Source organism: Panulirus ornatus, chromosome 8 (assembly GCF_036320965.1).
Source record: "Panulirus ornatus isolate Po-2019 chromosome 8, ASM3632096v1, whole genome shotgun sequence".
In the NCBI taxonomy this organism is placed as follows: domain Eukaryota; kingdom Metazoa; phylum Arthropoda; class Malacostraca; order Decapoda; family Palinuridae; genus Panulirus; species Panulirus ornatus.
In genome coordinates, this window is record NC_092231.1 from 31954903 (window position 1) to 31981044 (window position 26142).

The window sequence follows — 26142 nt, forward strand, 5'->3', positions numbered from 1 at the left end:
TACACGAGCAGATTCGGACCCTCCAGGTCCTCGTCTTCTCTGTCTTGCTGGCGGCTTCCACACCTTCCTCACTCCCGCCACCACTCCCTCCCTTCTCGGCTACCACACTCTCCCTCACCACCAGTCCGCTCCTCCACCCTGGCCACCACACCCTTCCTCACTCCCGCCACCACTCCCTCCCTTCTCGGCTACCACACTCTCCCTCACCACCAGCCCGCCCCTCCACCCTGGCCACCACACCCTTCCTCACTCCCGCCACCACTCCCTCCCTTCTCGGCTACCACACTCTCCCTCACCACCAGTCCGCTCCTCCACCCTGGCCACCACACCCTTCCTCACTCCCGCCACCACTCCCTCCCTTCTCGGCTACCACACTCTCCCTCACCACCAGTCCGCTCCTCCACCCTGGCCACCACACCCTTCCTCACTCCCGCCACCACTCCCTCCCTTCTCGGCTACCACACTCTCCCTCACCACCAGCCCGCCCCTCCACCCTGGCCACCACACCCTTCCTCATCACCAACACTCCCTCCCTCCCTGGCCGACGTGCCCTGAGCTGATGATAGCAGTGTTCACTGGGTTCAAGCGGTCACCTCGCCATTTCCCACCCTCACCATACATGGCCGTCCCATCCCTCCCGCTCAACAATGATATGTTTTCCTTGACAACATTTGTGGCTTATCTACTGGCAGAGGCTGAGGTGAACTCTCCATATACTGATAATAACTGTTCAGGAAGTAATGCTTGCACAAGAACATGCAAGGTGATCGTATTCATGGCAGTATTTTTGTTTTTTTTCGGGTGAAGATTCTCAGTGAGATACGAACCTGGTGTTACTGGCGTTGGTGTGGTAAGATAACGCAGGATCATTACCTGTTGTTGCCATCGTAAGGATCCGCTGTAGTCTGGCAAGCTGTTGTTTGTCCTGAAGATAAAGAGGAAAACATTTGTATATTTGGTTCAGTACGAGAAATTTCCTGTCTTACAAGAGGTTCAGTAACACATGTTAGATCATATAAGTAAGTCAGGATCCATCCACGACTTCTGCTCCGGCACTACATTGTGTCCAGCACCAGCCTGCATGACCGAACCTTGCTCTGCTGGCTCAGTGTGGTGACTGCAGGGGCTGTGGTCATGATGATCATATTGAAATGTATATAATGAATATAATGAGGATGATGATGTGCTGGTATTTCATGATGAGGATGATGATGTGCTGGTAATCCATGATGAGGATGATGATGTGCTGGTATTCCATGATGAGGATGATGATGTGCTGGTATTCCATGATGAGGATGATGATGTGCTGGTATTCTATAATGAGGATGATGATGTGCTGGTATTCTATAATGAGGATGATGATGTGCTGGTATTCTATAATGAGGATGATGATGTGCTGGTATTCTATAATGAGGATGATGATGTGCTGGTATTCCATGATGATGTGCTGGTATTCTATAATGAGGATGATGATGTGCTGGTATTCTATAATGAGGATGATGATGTGCTGGTATTCTATAATGAGGATGATGATGTGCTGGTATTCTATAATGAGGATGATGATGTGCTGGTATTATATAATGAGGATGATGATGTGCTGGTATTCTATAATGAGGATGATGATGTGCTGGTATTCTATAATGAGGATGATGATGTGCTGGTATTCTATAATGAGGATGATGATGTGCTGGTATTCTATAATGAGGATGATGATGTGCTGGTATTCCATATGAGGATGATTGATGTGCTGGTATTCCATGATGAGGATGATGATGTGCTGGTATTCTATAATGAGGATGATGATGTGCTGGTATTCTATAATGAGGATGATGATGTGCTGGTATTCTATAATGAGGATGATGATGTGCTGGTATTCTATGATGAGGATGATGATGTGCTGGTATTCCATGATGAGGATGATGATGTGCCTGGTATTCCATGATGAGGATGATGATATGCTGGTATTCCATGATGAGGATGATGATGTGCTGGTATTCCATGATGAGGATGATGATGTGCTGGTATTCTATAATGAGGATGATGATGTGCTGGTATTCCATGGTGAGGATGATGATGTGCTGGTATTCTATAATGAGGATGATGATGTGCTGGTATTATATAATGAGGATGATGATGTGCTGGTATTCTATAATGAGGATGATGATGTGCTGGTATTATATGATGAGGATGATGATGTGCTGGTATTACATGATGAGGATGATGATGTGCTGGTATTACATGATGAGGATGATGATGTGCTGGTATTCCATGATGAGGATGATGATGTGCTGGGATTCCATTATGAGGATGATGATGTGCTGGTATTCCATGATGAGGATGATGATGTGCTGGTATTCTATAATGAGGATGATGATGTGCTGGTATTCTATAATGAGGATGATGATGTGCTGGTATTCTATAATGAGGATGATGATGTGCTGGTATTCTATAATGAGGATGATGATGTGCTGGTATTCCATGATGAGGATGATGATGTGCTGGTATTCCATGATGAGGATGATGATGTGCTGGTATTCCATGATGAGATGATGATGTGCTGGTATTCCATGATGAGGATGATGATGTGCTGGTATTCCATGATGAGGATGATGATGTGCTGGTATTCTATAATGAGGATGATGATGTGCTGGTATTCCATGATGAGGATGATGATGTGCTGGCATTCATTGATGAGGATGATGATGTGCTAGTATTCCATGATGAGGATGATGATGTGCTGGTATTCTATAATGAGGATGATGATGTGCTGGCATTATATGATGAGGATGATGATGTGCTGGTATTACATGATGAGGATGATGATCTGCTGGTATTCTATAATGAGGATGATGATGTGCTGGTATTACATGATGAGGATGATGATGTGCTAGTATTCCATGATGAGGATGATAATGTGCTGGTATTCCATGATGAGGATGATGATGTGCTGGTATTACATGATGAGGATGATGATGTGCTGGTATTACATGATGAGGATGATGATGTGCTGGTATTACATGATGAGGATGATGATGTGCTGGTATTACATGATGAGGATGATGATCTGCTGGTATTCTATAATGAAGATGATGATCTGCTGGTATTCTGTAATGAGGATGATGATGTGCTGGTATTCCATGATGAGGATGATGATGTGCTGGTATTACATGATGAGGATGATGATGTGCTGGTATTACATGATGAGGATGATGATGTGCTGGTACTACATGATGAGGATGATGATGTGCTGGTATTGCATGATGATGATGTGCTGGTATTACATGATGAAGATGATGATCTGCTGGTATTCTATAATGAGGATGATGATGTGCTGGTATTCTATAATAAGGATGATGATGTGCTGGTATTCCATGATGAGGATGATGTGCTGGTATTCTATAATGAGGATGATGATGTGCTGGTATTATATGATGAGGATGATGATATGCTGGTATTATATGACGAGGATGATGATGTGATGGTATTCTATGACGAGGATGATGATGTGCTGGTATTCCAAGATGAGGATGATGATGTGCTGGTATTATATGATGAGGAGGATGATGTGCTGGTATTATATGATGAGGATGATGATGTGCTGGTATTATAAGACGAGGATGATGATGTGTTGGTATTCTATTACGAGGATGATGATGTGCTGGTATTCCATGATGAGGATGATGATGTGCTGGTATTATATGAGGATGATGATGTGCTGGTATTATATGACGAGGATGATGATGTGCTGGTATTCCATGATGAGGATGATGATGTGCTGGTATTCCATGATGAGGATAATGATGTGCTGGTATTATATGATGAGGATGATGATGTGCTGGTATTATATGACGAGGATGATGATGTGCTGGTATTCTATAATGAGGATGATGATGTGCTGGTATTATATGACGAGGATGATTATGTGCTGGTATTCTATGACGAGGATGATGATGTGCTGGTATTCCAAGATGAGGATGATGATGTGGTGGTATTCCATGATGAGGATGATGATGTGCTGGTATTCCATGATGAGGATGATGATGTGCTGGTATTCCATGATGAGGATGATGATGTGCTGGTATTCCATGATGAGGATGATGATGTGCTGGTATTCCATGATGAGGATGATGATGTGCTGGTATTCCATGATGAGGATGATGATGTGCTGGTATTATATGATGAGGATGATGATGTGCTGGTATTCCATGATGAAGATGAATGATATGCTAACACCATCAATTCTGATGATGACTTCTCTTCTGCAGGAGGTCTCGGGACGACCGTAGATCGAGGATTTTCGACTGTGTGGTCTCGTGTTGGTCCAGGTTACAAGGTAAGTCGAGTCTCTCCCTCCCTGCCTGGCTGGCTGCCCCACCCTGGTGTTACTACTGACCTGCCTCTCTCGCTGTGGTCGTAGCTGGGGGTATCACAAGGACACGTAGACCACGATGGTACGACCATTGAACATGACGGTACGACCATTGAAGCATGACGGTACTACCATTGAACATGACGGTACGACCATTGAAGCATGACGGTACGACCATTGAACATGACGGTACGACCATTGAAGCATGACGGTACGACCATTGAAGCATGACGGTACGACCATTGAGCATGACGGTACGACCATTGAACATGGCGGTACGACCATTGAAGCATGACGGTACGACCATTGAAGCATGACTGTACGACCATTGAAGCATGACGGTACGACCATTGAACATGTCGGTACGACCATTGAAGCATGACGGTACGACCATTGAACATGACGGTACGACTATTGAACATGACGGTACGACCATTGAACATGACGGTACGACCATTGAAGCATGACGGTGCGACCATTGAACATGACGGTACGACCATTGAACATGACGGTACGACCATTGAACATGACGGTACGACCATTGAGCATAACGGTATGACCATTGAAGCATGACGGTACGACCATTGAGCATAACGGTATGACCATTGAGCATGACGGTACGACCATTGAAGCATGACGGTACGACCATTGAGCATGACGGTACGACCATTGAGCATGACGATACGACCTTTGAAGCATGACGATACGACCATTGAAGCATGACGGTGCGACCATTGAACATGACGGTACGACCATTGAGCATGACGGTACGACCATTGAACATGACGGTACGACCATTGAACATGACGGTACGACCATTGAAGCATGACGGTACGACCATTGAAGCATGACGGTACGACCATTGAAGCATGACGGTACGACCATTGAGCATGACGGTACGACCATTGAAGCATGACGGTACGACCATTGAAGCATGACGGTACGACCATTGAAGCATGACGGTACGACCATTGAGCATGACGGTACGACCATTGAGCATGACGATACGACCTTTGAAGCATGACGATACGACCATTGAAGCATGACGGTGCGACCATTGAACATGACGGTACGACCATTGAGCATGACGGTACGACCATTGAACATGACGGTACGACCATTGAGCATGACGGTACGACCATTGAGCATGACGGTATGACCATTGAACATGACGGTACGACCATTGAAGCATGACGGTACGACCATTGAAGCATGACGGTACGACCATTGAAGCATGACGGTACGACCATTGAAGCATGACGGTGCGACCATTGAACATGACGGTACGACCATTGAGCATGACGGTACGACCATTGAACATGACGGTACGACCATTGAACATGACGGTACGACCATTGAACAAGACGATACGACCATTGAAGCATGACGGTACGACCATTGAGCATGACGGTACGACCATTGAACATAACAGGACAGCCACTGAGTGAGACAGTGTGACCTTCACCCCCCCCCCCCCTAACGTTAAGGGTCAGGTCAAAACATTTGAAGGCTGTCATCTTGCCTGTATTCTGTTATGTTATACTTTCTTATGGCACGATACTGCCACTGTCTTGCACTGACCACAGACTTCTGATCTTATATATATATATATATATATATATATATATATATATATATATATATATATATATATATATATATGTATTCATTTATGCGAAAGGTGGATGGTGGGTAGATTAGAAAGGGTAGTGAGTGGAAACATGAAGAAGTAAAGTTGATAATGTAAGAGAAAAGAGAGACATTTGAGCGATACTTAATGGGGAAGGAATGCATATGATTGGGAGACGTTTAAGAGAAAGCGGCAAGAGGTGAAGAGGAAGGTGCAGGGTTTGAAAATATTGCAAACGAAAGTTGAGGTTTGCGATTATCAGTAAACTTTAGGGAAAATAAGATATTTTGGAAAGAGATTATTAATGTATAAGAAACACAAGAGAACAAATATGAATATCGGTGAAGGGGGCAAAAGGTGAAGCTCTAACAGGTAGTGATGAAGTGAGGAGGAAATGGAGTGAGTATTTTGAAAGGTTTGTTGAATGTGTTTTATGATAGAGTGGCAGCTGTAGGGTGTTTTGGTGGTCTGCAAGGTGAGATAGTCAGGGAGAATGGATTGATGAAGAGAGAGATGAAATACGGCAAAGCAGTGGGAGTGGATGGTATTGCAGTTGAATATATTAAGAAAGGGGGTGACTGTGTTGTTGACTGGTTATTTAGGATTTTCGATGTATATACGGATCATGGTGAGGTGCCTAAGAATAGGCGGAATGCATGTATATTGCTATTTCATAAAGAAGGGGATAAAGGTGAGTGTTAAAACTACAGAGGCAAAAGTTAATTGAATGTAGTGGGAGGGTATTGATTGAGAGGGTGAAGGCATGTACAGAGCATCAGATTGGGGAAGAGCAGTGTGGTTTCAGAAGTGGTAGAGGATGTATGGATCAGGTGTTTGCTTTGAAGAATGTATGTGAGAAATGCTTAGAAAAGCAAATGGATTTGTATGTAGCATTTATGGATCTGGAGAAGGCATATGATAGGGTTGATAGAGATGTTCTATGGAAGGTATTAAGAGTATATGGTGTAGGAAGCTGGTCTGAGGCAGGGATGTGTGATGTCCCCATGGTTCGTTCATCTGGCAAGTATGCAGTCTGTTGTGGATGAGAGGGCCTGGGAACTGAGTCAAATGTTGTTTGCTGATGATACAGCACTGGTGGCTGATTCGAATAAGAAACTGCAGAAGTTTGTGACTGAGTTTGGAAGAGTTTGTGAAAGCAAGGTTGAGGGTTGTTAGATATTTGAGGGTGGACGTGACAGCGAATGGAACCATTGTAACGGAAGTGAATCATAGGGTGGGGAAGGAGCGAAGGTTCTGGGAGCGTTGAAGAATGTGTGGGAGGAAAACGCTACCATTGCAGATGGAGTTCAGCGATATCAATAAAGTGTTGGTAGAGGGTAACGCGAGATGCTCCAGGACTTGCAAGCGACAGACGAAGAGGCGTCGTGTTCAACAGAGGTAAGCCAGGGAGTGTATCCCGCGTCTCCAATGTGCGTACTGTGTATTACATGTAAAATGTAAGATCGTGAATTTCTCATGGAAAACGTAGCCAATCGAGCGTTTTCTTGATCACAATCGTGTTCACCGGCCCAGAATCCACTGAGGGAAACACACTTCATCTACGAAACAGAAGATGATTCAAAATTTGTTGATCATTGTTATGTAACGCTGCCCCGGCCGGTTGTAACGCTCCTGTGTATCCTCTTGTAACGTTCCTGTGTAACTCCTGTAACGTTCTGTTACGACGGAATGTACACATCACATAGGAACCCTTCCGTGGCAGGTGGGAGGGAGCAGCCAATCATCGACCCGCCTGAGCCTCAGGAAGGATAGTAACGTCTGCGCACTGAGCCACACATCAGTTGCTCTCACGTTTCATTCTTTGGCCGAGATGGCTGCCTTCCTTTTTACCATCTCCCCTCACGTGGGTTGCTGGCTTGCAGTCCACAAACATACTGTCTCATCATCTCACACATAACATATCACGTAACTAAAACCACTCGGTCCTCGTAACTCTAGATTTACCTGTGGTGAGCGCTACGCGCCAGCCCTGCTGCCTTATGGTAAACTCTCGTTGTAAAAACTCGTAACAACACTTTACTTTTATGTGAAAGGATTTGAACTGAAGTATTTTCTGTTACTAAACCTATCTATATTTCATTAATCAAATTATATATATATATATATATATATATATATATATATATATATATATATATATATATATATATATATATATGTATATATGGAAAGATGCAATGAAAATGATTTTGAGTGATCGGGGCCTGAACATACAGGAGGGTGAAAGGCGTGCAAGGAATAGAGTGAATTGGAACGATGTGGTATACCGGGGTCGACGTGCTGTCAATGGATTGAACCAGGGCATGTGAAGCGTCTGGGGTAAACCATGGAAAGTTCTGTAGGCCCTGGATGTGGAAAGGGAGCTGTGGTTTCGGTGCATTATACATGACAGCTAGAGACTGAGTGTGAACGAATGTGGCCTTTGTTGTCTTTTCCTAGCGCTACCTCGCGCTCATGCGGGGGAAGGGGGTTGTCATTTCAAGTGTGGCAGGGTGGCGATGGGAATGAATAAGGGCAGACAGTATGAATTATGTACATGTGTATATATGTAAATGTCTGTGTATGTATATATATGTATACGTTGAGATGTATAGGTATGTATAGTTGCATGTGTGGACGTGCATGTATATACATATGTATGTGGGTGGGCTGGGCCATTCTTTCGTCTGTTTCCTTGCGCTACCTAGCTAACGCGAGAGACGGCGACGAAGTATATAATATATATATATATATATATATATATATATATATATATATATATATATATATATATATATATATATATAATGTGTGTGTGTGTGTGTGTGTGGAATGCTCGTGGTTGGTGGAGTCAGTGAGCGTTCTGAGCTTGTGTCTTGTGTGGTTCGCAGGCTTGTTGTGTTTGTTGTTGGGAAGGTGGATGAGCGCGCACATGAGGTATTATGGTCCAGGGTACAGCCGGTGAATCGCTTGTAGAGGAAAGTAAGGGATTCCTTTTCTTGTCCAAATTTGGTATCGCGAGGTGGTATACGGGGGTTGATTTAGTTACTTATTGTGTTGATGCTTGTGATGTGGGAGTGAATGCCACATGTGTGTCTTATAAGATGCTTAGAATAGCTGGTGTTTTTGGTGACTGGAAGGGATTGGCCATTCAGGGGGACGGGAGGATGGAGGACTGGTTCGTGTCTGTCTGGCTGAAGGATAACCGAAGACTTGTGTGGAGATGCAGAGGTTCTGTTTGGGTGAACCACTGCCCCACCCACTTGTGTGGGGGATTGAAGAGCCAACCTCTCTCTGGGGAACTCCAATGTAAGGCTTAAAGATTCAAGAGTTGAAGCCCATGTGAGTGGCTGACCTGACGGCCACGTCCATGTTGGCCGACCACTGTCCGTCACTGTTGTGGAGGTGGTGTCCAGGTGTCTGTTGTGTGAAGCTGTGTTGGGCGACAGCGTCAAATGCTCTGTTCCAGCCATCCGGCAGGTGTTGTGTGAGGCCTGTGTGTAGTGTGGTAGTGGCGTGGTTGGGTCTAAAGCCGTGTAGTGTGGCTGGGAGTGGGATACCAGCCTTGAGTCTGTTGTGGATCAGTTTTGTGAGAGAGAGTTTGAGTACTGAGGATAGCAGAGATGCCGGCCGGCGGTGTGAGGAAGATGCAGCTGGGTGGCATGGAGGCCCTTCGGAACGGGTACTGCGGTGGCAAGTTTCCGGATGTCTGGGATCTTATTGTGGAAAGTATGTTTTAGATGGAATTGGCCATGTGGTCGTGCCTCGTTGCGAGTGAGTACTCTGGGGTCTTGATCAAACTGTGACTATGAGCAGGGCTGAAGTGTGGGTCACAGTGGCCTGTGTGTGTAGGTAGATACGTGTGGTTTGTGAGTGGTTCATGTCTTCTTTAACATGACCGTAGTGCATGTGTCCTTGCTTTGTGTATGCCATGTATGATGTCGGAGTGGAAAAAATTGAGTAAGGAAAAGGATTTGGTTCTTGCGTATTACAAGGAATTATCTTAATGTAATTAAAGATGAAGATACCAACACGATATTGTCTGATGAAGAAGTAGCTCTTCATATATCATATGCCAACTAACTTACTATTTAAAATATAGTGATCTTATATATATTGCTCACATTGGTATATGTTAAAAGGAAAGGATTCCAAATGGTCAATATTCAGTATAGACAATCTCTGAGGCAGCCACACTCTGCAGACAGGTGGGAAATCATTTCCAACTAATACATTGGAAATAGTCAGCTCTGGTATACCCTCGTGTCCCACATACAGCGCTGGTATACCCTCGTGTTCCACATACAGCTCTGGTATACCCTCGTGTTCCACATACACCGCTGGTATACCCTCATGTTCCACATACAGCGCTGGTATACCCTCATGTTCCACATACACCGCTGGTATACCCTCATGTTCCACATACAGCGCTGGTATACCCTCATGTTCCACATACAGCGCTGGTATACCCTCATGTTCCACATACACCGCTGGTATACCCTCATGTTCCACATACACCGCTGGTATACCCTCATGTTCCACATACAGCGCTGGTATACCCTCATGTTCCACATACACCGCTGGTATACCCTCATGTTCCACATACAGCGCTGGTATACCCTCATGTTCCACATACACCGCTGGTATACCCTCATGTTCCACATACACCGCTGGTATACCCTCATGTTCCACATACAGCGCTGGTATACCCTCGTGTTCCACATACAGCGCTGGTATGCCCTCGTGTCCCACATACAGAGAGGCATATGTACAAATCACATGTCGATTACATGTTTGAGAGAATTACCAAGGTTCAGACCCCTGATGACCTTGACCTGGTTGACGGTGATTGGCTGGGCTCAAGGTCTGTCAAGGTCATTGAGGTCGTCTGCGTCAAGCCGGTGACGTGACGCCAACCAAATTATCTTGACCACATTCTACCTCACGACTCAAGTCTTGGGTTCAGCCATGACTGAACATACATGTCTGTCTGGCCACTTCCGAAGTTCATTGTCCCATCACGACTGAAGCTTTAAGTCTCGCCATGGTTATTGTTGTTTATCCTGCCACAGCTATTATTGTTTATCCTGCCACAGCTATAGTTATTTATCCTACCACAGCTATTATTGTTTATCCTGCCACAGCTATAGTTATTTATCCTACCACAGCTATAGTTGTTTACCCTGCCACAGCTATAGTTGTTTAACGTGCCACAGCTATTGATGTTTATCCTGCCACAGCTATAGTTATTTATCCTACCACAGCTATAGTTGTTTATCCTGCCACAGCTATAGTTGTTTAACGTGCCACAGCTATTGATGTTTATCCTGCCACTGCTATAGTTATTTATCCTACCACAGCTATAGTTGTTTATCCTGTTACAGCTATAGTTATTTATCCTACCACAGCTATAGTTGTTTATCCTGCCACAGCTATAGTTGTTTAACGTGCCACAGCTATTGATGTTTATCCTGCCACAGCTATAGTTGTTTATCCTACCACAGCTATAGTTGTTTATCCTGCCACAGCTATTGTTTATCCAGCCACAGCTATTGTTGTTTATCCTGCCACAGCTATAGTTGTTTACCATGCCACAGCTATAGTTGTTTACCATGCCACAGCTATCGTTGTTTACCCTACCACAGCTATTGTTGTTTATCCTGCCACAACTATAGTTGTTTATCCTGCCACAGCTATTGTTGTTTATCCTGCCACAGCTATTGTTGTTTATCTTGCCACGGCTATAGTTGTTTACCCTGCCGCAGCTATTGTTGTTTATCCTGCCACAACTATAGTTGTTTATCCTGCCACAACTATAATTGTTTATCCTGCCACAGCTATAGTTGTTTATCCTGCCACAGCTATACTTGTTTATCCCGCCACACCTATTATTGATTTTCCTGCCACAGCTATAGTTGTTTACCCTGCCACAGCTATTGTCGTTTATCTTGCCACAACTATAGTTGATTAACCTGCCACGGCTATTGTTGTTTCGCCTACCACAGCTGTTGTTATTTTTCCTGCCACAGCTATAGTTGCATACCCTGCCATAGCTATTGTTGTTTATCCTGCCACAGCTATTGTTGTTTATCCTGCCAAAGCTATAATTGCTTACCCTGCCACGGCTATTGTTTTTTACCCTGCCACAGCTATTGTTGTTTATCCTGCCAAAGCTATAATTGCTTACCCTGCCACGGCTATTGTTGTTTACCCTGCCACAGCTATTGTTGTTTATCCTGAAGCAACTATAGTTGTTTAACCTGCCAAAGCTATTGTTGTTTATCTTGCCACAGCTGTTGTTGTTTATTCTGCCACAGCTACTGTTGTTTATCCTGCCACAGCTATTGTTGTTTATCCTGCCACAGCTGTTGTTGTTTATTCTGCCACAGCTACTGTTGTTTATCATGCCACAGCTATAGTTGTTTATCCTGCCACAGCTATTGTTGTTTATCCTGCCACAGCTACAGTTGTTTACCCTGCCACAGCTATTGTTGTTTAACCTGCCGTAACCATTGTTGTTTATCCTACCAAAACTATTGTTGTTTATACTGCCACATCTAATGTTATTTACCCTGCCAGTTATTTTTGTTTATCCTGCCACAACTATAGTTGTTTTTCCTGCCACAATTATAGTTGTCTGTCCTGCCACAGCTATAGCTGTTTTTCCTGTCACAGCAATAGTTCTTTATCCTTCCACAGCTTTAGTTCTTTACCCAGCCATAGTTATAGTTTATCGTGCCACAGCTATAGTTGTTTACCTTGACACAACTATAGCTGTTTATCCTGCCACAGATGTAGTTGTTTATCCTGCCAAAGCTATAGTTGTTTATCCTGCCACAGCTATAGTTGTTTATCCTGCCACAGCTATAGTTGTTTATCCTGCCACAGCTATAGCTGTGTATCCTGCCACAGCTATAGTTGTTTACCTTGCCACAATTATAGTTGTTTATCGTGCCACAGCTATAGTTGTTTACCTTGCCACAACTATAGTTGTTTATTCTGACACAGCTATAGTTGTTCATTCTGCCACAACTATAGTTGTTTATCCTGCCACTGTTGTTGTTTATCCTGCCTTAGCTATAGTTGTTTATTCTGCCACAACTATAGTTGTTTATCCTGCCAGAGCTATAGTTGTTTATCCTGCCACAGCCATGGTTGTTTATCCTGCCACAGTCATGGTTGTTTATTCTGCCACAACTATAGTTGTTTATCCTGCCACAGCTATAATAGTTTTTCGTGTTAACTACAAATGAGGAAAACGACTTGAGTGTTAACTACAAATGAGAAAAACGACTTGAGTGTTAACTACAAATGAGGAAAACGACTTGGGTGTTAACTACAAATGAGAAAAACGACTTGAGTGTTAACTACAAATGAGGAAAACGACTTGATGTTAACTACAAATGAGGAAAACGACTTGAGTGTTAACTACAAATGAGGAAAACGACTTGGGTGTTAACTACAAATGAGGAAAACGACTTGATGTTAACTACAAATGAGAAAAACGACTTGAGTGTTAACTACAAATGAGAAAAACGACTTGAGTGTTAACTACAAATGAGGAAAACGACTTGAGTGTTAACTACAAATGAGGAAAACGACTTGAGTGTTAACTACAAATGAGGAAAACGACTTGATGTTAACTACAAATGAGGAAAACGACTTGATGTTAACTACAAATGAGGAAAACGACTTGAGTGTTAACTACAAATGAGAAAAACGACTTGAGTGTTAACTACAAATGAGGAAAACGACTTGAGTGTTAACTACAAATGAGGAAAACGACTTGATGTTAACTACAAATGAGAAAAACGACTTGAGTGTTAACTACAAATGAGGAAAACGACTTGATGTTAACTACAAATGAGGAAAACGACTTGAGTGTTAACTACAAATGAAGAAAACGACTTGAGTGTTAACTACAAATGAGGAAAACGACTTGGGTGTTAACTACAAATGAGGAAAACGACTTGATGTTAACTACAAATGAAGAAAACGACTTGAGTGTTAACTACAAATGAGAAAAACGACTTGAGTGTTAACTACAAATGAGGAAAACGACTTGATGTTAACTACAAATGAGAAAAACGACTTGAGTGTTAACTACAAATGAAGAAAACGACTTGAGTGTTAACTACAAATGAGGAAAACGACTTGGGTGTTAACTACAAATGAGAAAAACGACTTGAGTGTTAACTACAAATGAGGAAAACGACTTGGGTGTTAACTACAAATGAGAAAAACGACTTGAGTGTTAACTACAAATGAGAAAAACGACTTGAGTGTTACTACAAATGAGAAAAACGACTTGAGTGTTAACTACAAATGAGGAAAACGACTTGATGTTAACTACAAATGAGAAAAACGACTTGAGTGTTAACTACAAATGAGGAAAACGACTTGATGTTAACTACAAATGAGGAAAACGACTTGAGTGTTAACTACAAATGAGGAAAACGACTTGATGTTAACTACAAATGAGGAAAACGACTTGAGTGTTAACTACAAATGAAGAAAACGACTTGAGTGTTAACTACAAATGAGAAAAACGACTTGAGTGTTAACTACAAATGAGGAAAACGACTTGATGTTAACTACAAATGAGAAAAACGACTTGAGTGTTAACTACAAATGAGGAAAACGACTTGATGTTAACTACAAATGAGAAAAACGACTTGAGTGTTAACTACAAATGAGGAAAACGACTTGATGTTAACTACAAATGAGAAAAACGACTTGAGTGTTAACTACAAATGAGGAAAACGACTTGATGTTAACTACAAATGAGGAAAACGACTTGAGTGTTAACTACAAATGAGAAAAACGACTTGAGTGTTAACTACAAATGAGGAAAACGACTTGATGTTAACTACAAATGAGGAAAACGACTTGAGTGTTAACTACAAATGAGGAAAACGACTTGAGTGTTACTACAAATGAGAAAAACGACTTGAGTGTTAACTACAAATGAGGAAAACGACTTGAGTGTTAACTACAAATGAGGAAAACGACTTGAGTGTTAACTACAAATGAGGAAAACGACTTGAGTGTTAACTACAAATGAGGAAAACGACTTGAGTGTTAACTACAAATGAGGAAAACGACTTGAGTGTTAACTACAAATGAAGAAAACGACTTGAGTGTTAACTACAAATGAAGAAAACGACTTGAGTGTTAACTACAAATGAGGAAAACGACTTGAGTGTTAACTACAAATGAGGAAAACGACTTGATGTTAACTACAAATGAGGAAAACGACTTGAGTGTTAACTACAAATGAGGAAAACGACTTGGGTGTTAACTACAAATGAAGAAAACGACTTGAGTGTTAACTACAAATGAAGAAAACGACTTGAGTGTTAACTACAAATGAGAAAAACGACTTGAGTGTTAACTACAAATGAGGAAAACGACTTGATGTTAACTACAAATGAGAAAAACGACTTGAGTGTTAACTACAAATGAGAAAAACGACTTGAGTGTTAACTACAAATGAGGAAAACGACTTGATGTTAACTACAAATGAAGAAAACGACTTGAGTGTTACTACAAATGAGAAAAACGACTTGAGTGTTAACTACAAATGAGAAAAACGACTTGAGTGTTAACTACAAATGAAGAAAACGACTTGAGTGTTAACTACAAATGAGGAAAACGACTTGAGTGTTAACTACAAATGAGAAAAACGACTTGAGTGTTAACTACAAATGAGAAAAACGACTTGAGTGTTAACTACAAATGAGGAAAACGACTTGAGTGTTAACTACAAATGAGAAAAACGACTTGAGTGTTAACTACAAATGAGGAAAACGACTTGAGTGTTAACTACAAATGAGGAAAACGACTTGAGTGTTAACTACAAATGAAGAAAACGACTTGAGTGTTAACTACAAATGAGGAAAACGACTTGGGTGTTAACTACAAATGAGGAAAACGACTTGAGTGTTAACTACAAATGAGAAAAACGACTTGAGTGTTAACTACAAATGAGAAAAACGACTTGAGTGTTAACTACAAATGAGGAAAACGACTTGAGTGTTAACTACAAATGAGGAAAACGACTTGAGTGTTAACTACAAATGAGAAAAACGACTTGAGTGTTAACTACAAATGAGGAAAACGACTTGAGTGTTAACTACAAATGAGGAAAACGACTTGATGTTAACTACAAATGAGGAAAACGACTTGAGTGTTAACTACAAATGAAGAAAACGACTTGAGTGTTAACTACAAATGAAGAAAACGACTTGAGTGTTAACTACAAATGAAGAAAACGACTTGAGTGTTAACTACAAATGAAGAAAACGACTTGAGTGTTAACTACAAATGAAGAAAACGACTTGAGTGTTAACTACAAATGAAGAAAACGACTTGAGTGTTAACTACAAATGAAGAAAACGACTTGAGTGTTAACTACAAATGAGAAAAACGACTTGAGTGTTAACTACAAATGAGAAAAACGACTTGAGTGTTAACTACAAATGAGAAAAACGACTTGAGTGTTAACTACAAATGAGGAAAACGACTTGAGTGTTAACTACAAATGAAGAAAACGACTTGAGTGTTAACTACAAATGAGGAAAACGACTTGAGTGTTAACTACAAATGAGGAAAACGACTTGATGTTAACTACAAATGAGAAAAACGACTTGAGTGTTAACTACAAATGAGAAAAACGACTTGAGTGTTAACTACAAATGAAGAAAACGACTTGAGTGTTAACTACAAATGAAGAAAACGACTTGAGTGTTAACTACAAATGAAGAAAACGACTTGAGTGTTAACTACAAATGAAGAAAACGACTTGAGTGTTAACTACAAATGAAGAAAACGACTTGAGTGTTAACTACAAATGAAGAAAACGACTTGAGTGTTAACTACAAATGAAGAAAACGACTTGAGTGTTAACTACAAATGAAGAAAACGACTTGAGTGTTAACTACAAATGAAGGAAAACGACTTGAGTGTTAACTACAAATGAGGAAAACGACTTGAGTGTTAACTACAAATGAAGGAAAACGACTTGAGTGTTAACTACAAATGAAGAAAACGACTTGAGTGTTAACTACAAATGAAGGAAAACGACTTGAGTGTTAACTACAAATGAAGGAAAACGACTTGATGTTAACTACAAATGAAGAAAACGACTTGAGTGTTAACTACAAATGAGAAAAACGACTTGAGTGTTAACTACAAATGAGAAAAACGACTTGAGTGTTAACTACAAATGAAGGAAAACGACTTGAGTGTTAACTACAAATGAAGAAAACGACTTGAGTGTTAACTACAAATGAGAAAAACGACTTGAGTGTTAACTACAAATGAGAAAAACGACTTGAGTGTTAACTACAAATGAAGAAAACGACTTGAGTGTTAACTACAAATGAGGAAAACGACTTGATGTTAACTACAAATGAAGAAAACGACTTGAGTGTTAACTACAAATGAGAAAAACGACTTGAGTGTTAACTACAAATGAAGAAAACGACTTGAGTGTTAACTACAAATGAGAAAAACGACTTGAGTGTTAACTACAAATGAAGAAAACGACTTGAGTGTTAACTACAAATGAGAAAAACGACTTGAGTGTTAACTACAAATGAAGAAAACGACTTGAGTGTTAACTACAAATGAAGGAAAACGACTTGAGTGTTAACTACAAATGAAGAAAACGACTTGAGTGTTAACTACAAATGAAGAAAACGACTTGAGTGTTAACTACAAATGAGAAAAACGACTTGAGTGTTAACTACAAATGAGGAAAACGACTTGAGTGTTAACTACAAATGAGGAAAACGACTTGATGTTAACTACAAATGAAGAAAACGACTTGAGTGTTAACTACAAATGAGGAAAACGACTTGAGTGTTAACTACAAATGAAGAAAACGACTTGAGTGTTAACTACAAATGAGGAAAACGACTTGATGTTAACTACAAATGAGAAAAACGACTTGAGTGTTAACTACAAATGAGGAAAACGACTTGAGTGTTAACTACAAATGAAGAAAACGACTTGAGTGTTAACTACAAATGAAGAAAACGACTTGAGTGTTAACTACAAATGAGAAAAACGACTTGAGTGTTAACTACAAATGAGAAAAACGACTTGAGTGTTAACTACAAATGAGAAAAACGACTTGAGTGTTAACTACAAATGAGAAAAACGACTTGAGTGTTAACTACAAATGAAGAAAACGACTTGAGTGTTAACTACAAATGAAGGAAAACGACTTGATGTTAACTACAAATGAGAAAAACGACTTGAGTGTTAACTACAAATGAAGAAAACGACTTGAGTGTTAACTACAAATGAAGAAAACGACTTGAGTGTTAACTACAAATGAGGAAAACGACTTGAGTGTTAACTACAAATGAAGAAAACGACTTGAGTGTTAACTACAAATGAAGAAAACGACTTGAGTGTTAACTACAAATGAAGAAAACGACTTGAGTGTTAACTACAAATGAGGAAAACGACTTGATGTTAACTACAAATGAAGAAAACGACTTGAGTGTTAACTACAAATGAGAAAAACGACTTGAGTGTTAACTACAAATGAGGAAAACGACTTGGGTGTTAACTACAAATGAAGAAAACGACTTGAGTGTTAACTACAAATGAAGAAAACGACTTGAGTGTTAACTACAAATGAGAAAAACGACTTGAGTGTTAACTACAAATGAGGAAAACGACTTGAGTGTTAACTACAAATGAGGAAAACGACTTGAGTGTTAACTACAAATGAGAAAAACGACTTGAGTGTTAACTACAAATGAGGAAAACGACTTGATGTTAACTACAAATGAAGAAAACGACTTGAGTGTTAACTACAAATGAAGAAAACGACTTGAGTGTTAACTACAAATGAGAAAAACGACTTGAGTGTTAACTACAAATGAGGAAAACGACTTGAGTGTTAACTACAAATGAGAAAAACGACTTGAGTGTTAACTACAAATGAAGAAAACGACTTGAGTGTTAACTACAAATGAGGAAAACGACTTGATGTTAACTACAAATGAGAAAAACGACTTGAGTGTTAACTACAAATGAAGAAAACGACTTGAGTGTTAACTACAAATGAAGGAAAACGACTTGAGTGTTAACTACAAATGAGGAAAACGACTTGATGTTAACTACAAATGAGGAAAACGACTTGAGTGTTAACTACAAATGAAGAAAACGACTTGAGTGTTAACTACAAATGAGGAAAACGACTTGAGTGTTAACTACAAATGAAGAAAACGACTTGAGTGTTAACTACAAATGAGGAAAACGACTTGATGTTAACTACAAATGAGAAAAACGACTTGAGTGTTAACTACAAATGAGAAAAACGACTTGAGTGTTAACTACAAATGAAGAAAACGACTTGAGTGTTAACTACAAATGAGGAAAACGACTTGAGTGTTAACTACAAATGAGGAAAACGACTTGATGTTAACTACAAATGAAGAAAACGACTTGAGTGTTAACTACAAATGAGGAAAACGACTTGATGTTAACTACAAATGAAGAAAACGACTTGAGTGTTAACTACAAATGAGAAAAACGACTTGAGTGTTAACTACAAATGAAGAAAACGACTTGAGTGTTAACTACAAATGAGAAAAACGACTTGAGTGTTAACTACAAATGAGAAAAACGACTTGAGTGTTAACTACAAATGAGGAAAACGACTTGAGTGTTAACTACAAATGAGAAAAACGACTTGAGTGTTACTACAAATGAGAAAAACGACTTGAGTGTTAACTACAAATGAGAAAAACGACTTGAGTGTTAACTACAAATGAAGAAAACGACTTGAGTGTTAACTACAAATGAGGAAAACGACTTGAGTGTTAACTACAAATGAGGAAAACGACTTGAGTGTTAACTACAAATGAGAAAAACGACTTGAGTGTTAACTACAAATGAGAAAAACGACTTGAGTGTTAACTACAAATGAAGAAAACGACTTGAGTGTTAACTACAAATGAGGAAAACGACTTGGGTGTTAACTACAAATGAAGAAAACGACTTGAGTGTTAACTACAAATGAAGAAAACGACTTGAGTGTTAACTACAAATGAGAAAAACGACTTGAGTGTTAACTACAAATGAGAAAAACGACTTGAGTGTTAACTACAAATGAAGAAAACGACTTGAGTGTTAACTACAAATGAAGAAAACGACTTGAGTGTTAACTACAAATGAAGAAAACGACTTGAGTGTTAACTACAAATGAGAAAAACGACTTGAGTGTTAACTACAAATGAAGAAAACGACTTGAGTGTTAACTACAAATGAGGAAAACGACTTGATGTTAACTACAAATGAAGAAAACGACTTGAGTGTTAACTACAAATGAAGAAAACGACTTGAGTGTTAACTACAAATGAGAAAAACGACTTGAGTGTTAACTACAAATGAAGAAAACGACTTGAGTGTTAACTACAAATGAAGGAAAACGACTTGATGTTAACTACAAATGAAGAAAACGACTTGAGTGTTAACTACAAATGAGGAAAACGACTTGATGTTAACTACAAATGAAGAAAACGACTTGAGTGTTAACTACAAATGAAGAAAACGACTTGAGTGTTAACTACAAATGAAGAAAACGACTTGAGTGTTAACTACAAATGAAGAAAACGACTTGAGTGTTAACTACAAATGAAGAAAACGACTTGAGTGTTAACTACAAATGAGGAAAACGACTTGAGTGTTAACTACAAATGAGAAAAACGACTTGAGTGTTAACTACAAATGAGAAAAACGACTTGAGTGTTAACTACAAATGAAGAAAACGACTTGAGTGTTAACTACAAATGAGGAAAACGACTTGATGTTAACTACAAATGAAGAAAACGACTTGAGTGTTACTACAAATGAGAAAAACGACTTGAGTGTTAACTACAAATGAAGAAAACGACTTGAGTGTTAACTACAAATGAAGAAAACGACTTGAGTGTTAACTACAAATGAGGAAAACGACTTGAGTGTTAACTACAAATGAAGAAAACGACTTGAGTGTTAACTACAAATGAAGAAAACGACTTGAGTGTTAACTACAAATGAAGAAAACGACTTGAGTGTTAACTACAAATGAAGGAAAACGACTTGATGTTAACTACAAATGAAGAAAACGACTTGAGTGTTAACTACAAATGAGGAAAACGACTTGAGTGTTAACTACAAATGAGAAAAACGACTTGAGTGTTAACTACAAATGAGAAAAACGACTTGAGTGTTAACTACAAATGAGAAAAACGACTTGAGTGTTAACTACAAATGAAGAAAACGACTTGAGTGTTAACTACAAATGAGGAAAACGACTTGAGTGTTAACTACAAATGAGAAAAACGACTTGAGTGTTAACTACAAATGAGGAAAACGACTTGAGTGTTAACTACAAATGAGAAAAACGACTTGAGTGTTAACTACAAATGAAGAAAACGACTTGAGTGTTAACTACAAATGAGAAAAACGACTTGAGTGTTAACTACAAATGAGAAAAACGACTTGAGTGTTAACTACAAATGAGGAAAACGACTTGAGTGTTAACTACAAATGAGAAAAACGACTTGAGTGTTAACTACAAATGAGGAAAACGACTTGAGTGTTAACTACAAATGAGGAAAACGACTTGGGTGTTAACTACAAATGAGGAAAACGACTTGAGTGTTAACTACAAATGAGAAAAACGACTTGAGTGTTAACTACAAATGAGGAAAACGACTTGATGTTAACTACAAATGAGAAAACGACTTGAGTGTTAACTACAAATGAAGAAAACGACTTGAGTGTTAACTACAAATGAGAAAAACGACTTGAGTGTTAACTACAAATGAGGAAAACGACTTGAGTGTTAACTACAAATGAAGAAAACGACTTGAGTGTTAACTACAAATGAGAAAAACGACTTGAGTGTTAACTACAAATGAGGAAAACGACTTGAGTGTTAACTACAAATGAAGAAAACGACTTGAGTGTTAACTACAAATGAGGAAAACGACTTGAGTGTTAACTACAAATGAAGAAAACGACTTGAGTGTTAACTACAAATGAGGAAAACGACTTGAGTGTTAACTACAAATGAAGAAAACGACTTGAGTGTTAACTACAAATGAGGAAAACGACTTGGGTGTTGAGAATCTCATGTGATCTAAAGTCAAGTAAACAGTGCATAGAATAAGTTAAAAAAGGTGAACATAATTTTTGGATTTACATGTAAGACTTTCGAATTTAAGTCTCAAGTAATTGTCCTCACTCTTTACAGATGACTGGAGTGCTACAAGGGATGTTATTTGAGTATTTATGATTACAGAAACTTCAATTATCTCGACGTAAGAAGCAGCTGAGCAGTAGGTAGGTTCGTCTGGTTTCAGAGTCGCAGGTAAACATTTTACCTGGAATGAATTATTTTTTCGTGACCGGGATTATTAACATTAGGGATGGCTTGCTAGTTAGAGTGGAGTAAGGCCGGTGAACAGAAACATTTAGGAAGAATATCTGGTAAACATTTCGCATCAAGTCATTGATTGATATCATTTGTGCCTACTTGGCAACATGAAAAGTTTACAGTATTCTTTCCCTCTGAACATCTGGAGGTGTTCACTTGCCACGCTGGTGGATGAGTTTTGTGATGACATCCATCATCACAAACATCCTCACGTGGACCCAGTACACCCTCACGAGGACCCAGTACAGCCTCACGAGGACCCAGTACAGCCTCACGTGGACCCAGTACACCCTCACGAGGACCCAGTACAGCCTCACATGGACCCAGTACCGCCTCACAAGGACCCAGTACAGCCTCACATGGACCCAGTACCGTCTCACGAGGACCCAGTACCGTCTCACGTGGACCCAGTACCGTCTCACGAGGACCCAGTACCGTCTCACGAGGACCCAGTACCGTCTCACGAGGACCCAGTACCGTCTCACAAGGACCCAGCACAGCCTCACAAGGGCCCAGTACAGCCTCACATGGACCCAGTACAGCCTCACAGGGACCCAGTACAGCCTCACAGGGACCCAGTACAGCCTCACAGGGACCCAGTACAGCCTCACAGGGACCCAGTACAGCCTCACAGGGACCCAGTACAGCCTCACATGGACCCAGTACAGCCTCACAAGGACCCAGTACAGCCTCACAAGGACCCAGTACAACCCCACATGGACCCAGTACAGCCTCACAAGGACCCAGTACAGCCTCACAAGGACCCAGTACAGCCTCACATGGACCCAGTACAGCATCACAAAGACCCAGTACAACCTCACATGGACCCAGTACAGCCTCACGAGGACCCAGTACAGCCTCACATGGACCCAGTACAGCCTCTCAAGGACCCAGTACAGCCTCTCAAGGACCCAGTACAGCCTCACAAGGACCCAGTACAGCCTCACAAGGACCCAGTGCAGCCTCACATGGACCCAGTACAGCTTCACGTGGACCCAGTACAGCCTCACATGGACCCAGTACAGCCTCACATGGACCCAGTACAGCATCACAAAGACCCAGTACAACCTCACATGGACCCAATACAGCCTCACAAGGACCCAGTACAGCCTCACAAGGACCCAGTACAGCCTCACAGGGACCCAGTACAGCCTCACAGGGACCCAGTACAGCCTCACAAGGACCCAATACAGCCTCACAAGGACCCAGTACAGTCTCACAGGGACCCAGTACAGCCTCACAAGGACCCAGTACAGTCTCACAGGGACCCAGTACAGCCTCACAGGGACCCAATACAGCCTCACAAGGACCCAGTACAGTCTCACATGGACCCAGTACAGCCTCACATGGACCCAGTACAGCCTCACAAGGACCCAGTACAGCCTCACAAGGACCCAGTACAGCCTCACAGGGACCCAATACAGCCTAACAAGGACCCAGTACAGTCTCACAGGGACCCAGTACAGCCTCACAGGGACCCAGTACAGCCTCACAGGGACCCAGTACAGCCTCACAGGGACCCAGTACAGCCTCACAGGGACCCAATACAGCCTCACATGGACCCAGTACAGCCTCACATGGACCCAGTACAGCCTCACAGGGACCCAGTACAGCCTCACAAGGACCCAGTACAGCCTCACAGGGACCCAGTGCAGCCTCACAGGGACCCAGTACAGCCTCACAGGGACCCAGTACAGACTCACATGGACCCAGTACAGCCTCACATGGACCCAGTACAGCCTCACAGGGACCCAGTACAGCCTCACAGGGACCCAGTACAGCCTCACATGGGCCCAGTACAGCCTCACAAGGACCCAGTGCAGCCTCACAAGGACCCAGTGCAGCCTCACAAGGACCCAGTGCAGCCTCACAAGGACCCAGTACAGCCTCACATGGACCCAGTACAGCCTCACATGGACCCAGTACAGCCTCACATGGACCCAGTACAGCCTCACAGGGACCCAATACAGCCTCACATGGACCCAGTACAGCCTCACATGGACCCAGTACAGCCTCACAGGGACCCAGTACAGCCTCACAAGGACCCAGTACAGCCTCACAGGGACCCAGTGCAGCCTCACAGGGACCCAGTGCAGCCTCACAGGGACCCAGTACAGCCTCACAGGGACCCAGTACAGACTCACATGGACCCAGTACAGCCTCACATGGACCCAGTACAGCCTCACAGGGACCCAGTACAGCCTCACAGGGACCCAGTACAGCCTCACATGGGCCCAGTACAGCCTCACATGGACCCAGTACAGCCTCACAAGGACCCAGTGCAGCCTCACAAGGACCCAGTACAGCCTCACAAGGACCCAGTACAGCCTCACATGGACCCAGTACAGCCTCACAGGGACCCAGTACAGCCTCACAAGGACCCAGTACAGCCTCACATGGACCCAGTACAGCCTCACAAGGACCCAGTACAGCCTCACAGGGACCCATTACAGCCTCACAGGGACCCAGTAGTGTGTTGACATCTGTATCTCTTTGTATGACAGAGTAACACAAGATGGAGTCCTCCTACCCACGTCCTTGTCCACCTGAGTTGGTGATTATATTTAGAGGCACGAAGGCACACAGGATGCCGTATTACCGGGCATAATTGATTCACGTCGCACAAAGGACTGCTCAGCCATGGGACGTTCCAGTATAATGAAGTGTTTCCAGTCGGTGAAGACAGCAATGTTGTCGTACAGACATAATCATTTCCAGAAGACAGTAATCTTGTACAGGTTTGGGCAAACTTCGTATCACAACTTCTTTCGGGAGTTATGGTTAGGACAGCGTCTTGTTGTGATGTCACTTTCCCTCCTGAACGTTCATCCTGCGTGCGTGATGCTGCCGCGGGGGGGGGGGGGAGAGCGCGTCGTGTCGCACACTACAACATGGTGCTGTAACTCACCTCAAAATCAACTGCGAAAACAACCCGAGACTTTCTCATTCCTGCCCAGACGCAGCCTGGACCAGCAGGTGCAGCAGTGCTCAGTAGGATACCCCTGGACCAGCAGGTGCAGCAGTGCTCAGTAGGATACCCCTGGACCAGCAGGTGCAGCAGTGCTCAGCAGGATACAACTGGACCAGCAGGTGCAGCAGTGCTCAGCAGGATACACCTGGACCAGCAGGTGCAGCAGTGCTCAGCAGGATACCCCTGGACCAGCAGGTGCAGCAGTGCTCAGCAGGATACACCTGGACCAGCAGGTGCAGCAGTGCTCAGCAGGATACCCCTGGACCAGCAGGTGCAGCAGTGCTCAGCAGGATACCACTGGACCAGTAGTTGCAGCAGTGCTCAGTAGGATGCTCCTGGACCAGCAGGTGCAGCAGTGCTCAGCAGGATACCCCTGGACCAGCAGGTGCAGCAGTGCTCAGCAGGATACCCCTGGACCAGCAGGTGCAGCAGTGCTCAGCAGGATACCCCTGGACCAGCAGGTGCAGCAGTGCTCAGCAGGATACCACTGGACCAGCAGGTGCAGCAGTGCTCAGCAGGATACCCCTGGACCAGCAGGTGCAGCAGTGCTCAGTAGGATAATCCTGGACCAGCAGGTGCAGCAGTGCTCAGTAGGATACCACTGGACCAGCAGGTGCAGCAGTGCTCAGTAGGATACCCCTGGACCAGCAGGTGCAGCAGTGCTCAGCAGGATACCCCTGGACCAGCAGGTGCAGCAGTGCTCAATAGGATAATCCTGGACCAGC

At 42.1% G+C, this 26142-nt stretch overlaps 1 protein-coding gene across 1 annotated transcript in view; it reads left to right on the forward strand.

The window, feature by feature from the left end:
- The window catches only part of LOC139749889 (uncharacterized), a 550483-nt gene that overhangs the window by 65235 nt on the left and 459106 nt on the right, over positions 1-26142 (forward strand). The window contains exon 2 of the mRNA XM_071664274.1: positions 4266-4333. The gene's annotated coding sequence lies outside the window, so the exon portion shown is untranslated. The remainder of the gene's footprint in view (positions 1-4265; positions 4334-26142) is intronic.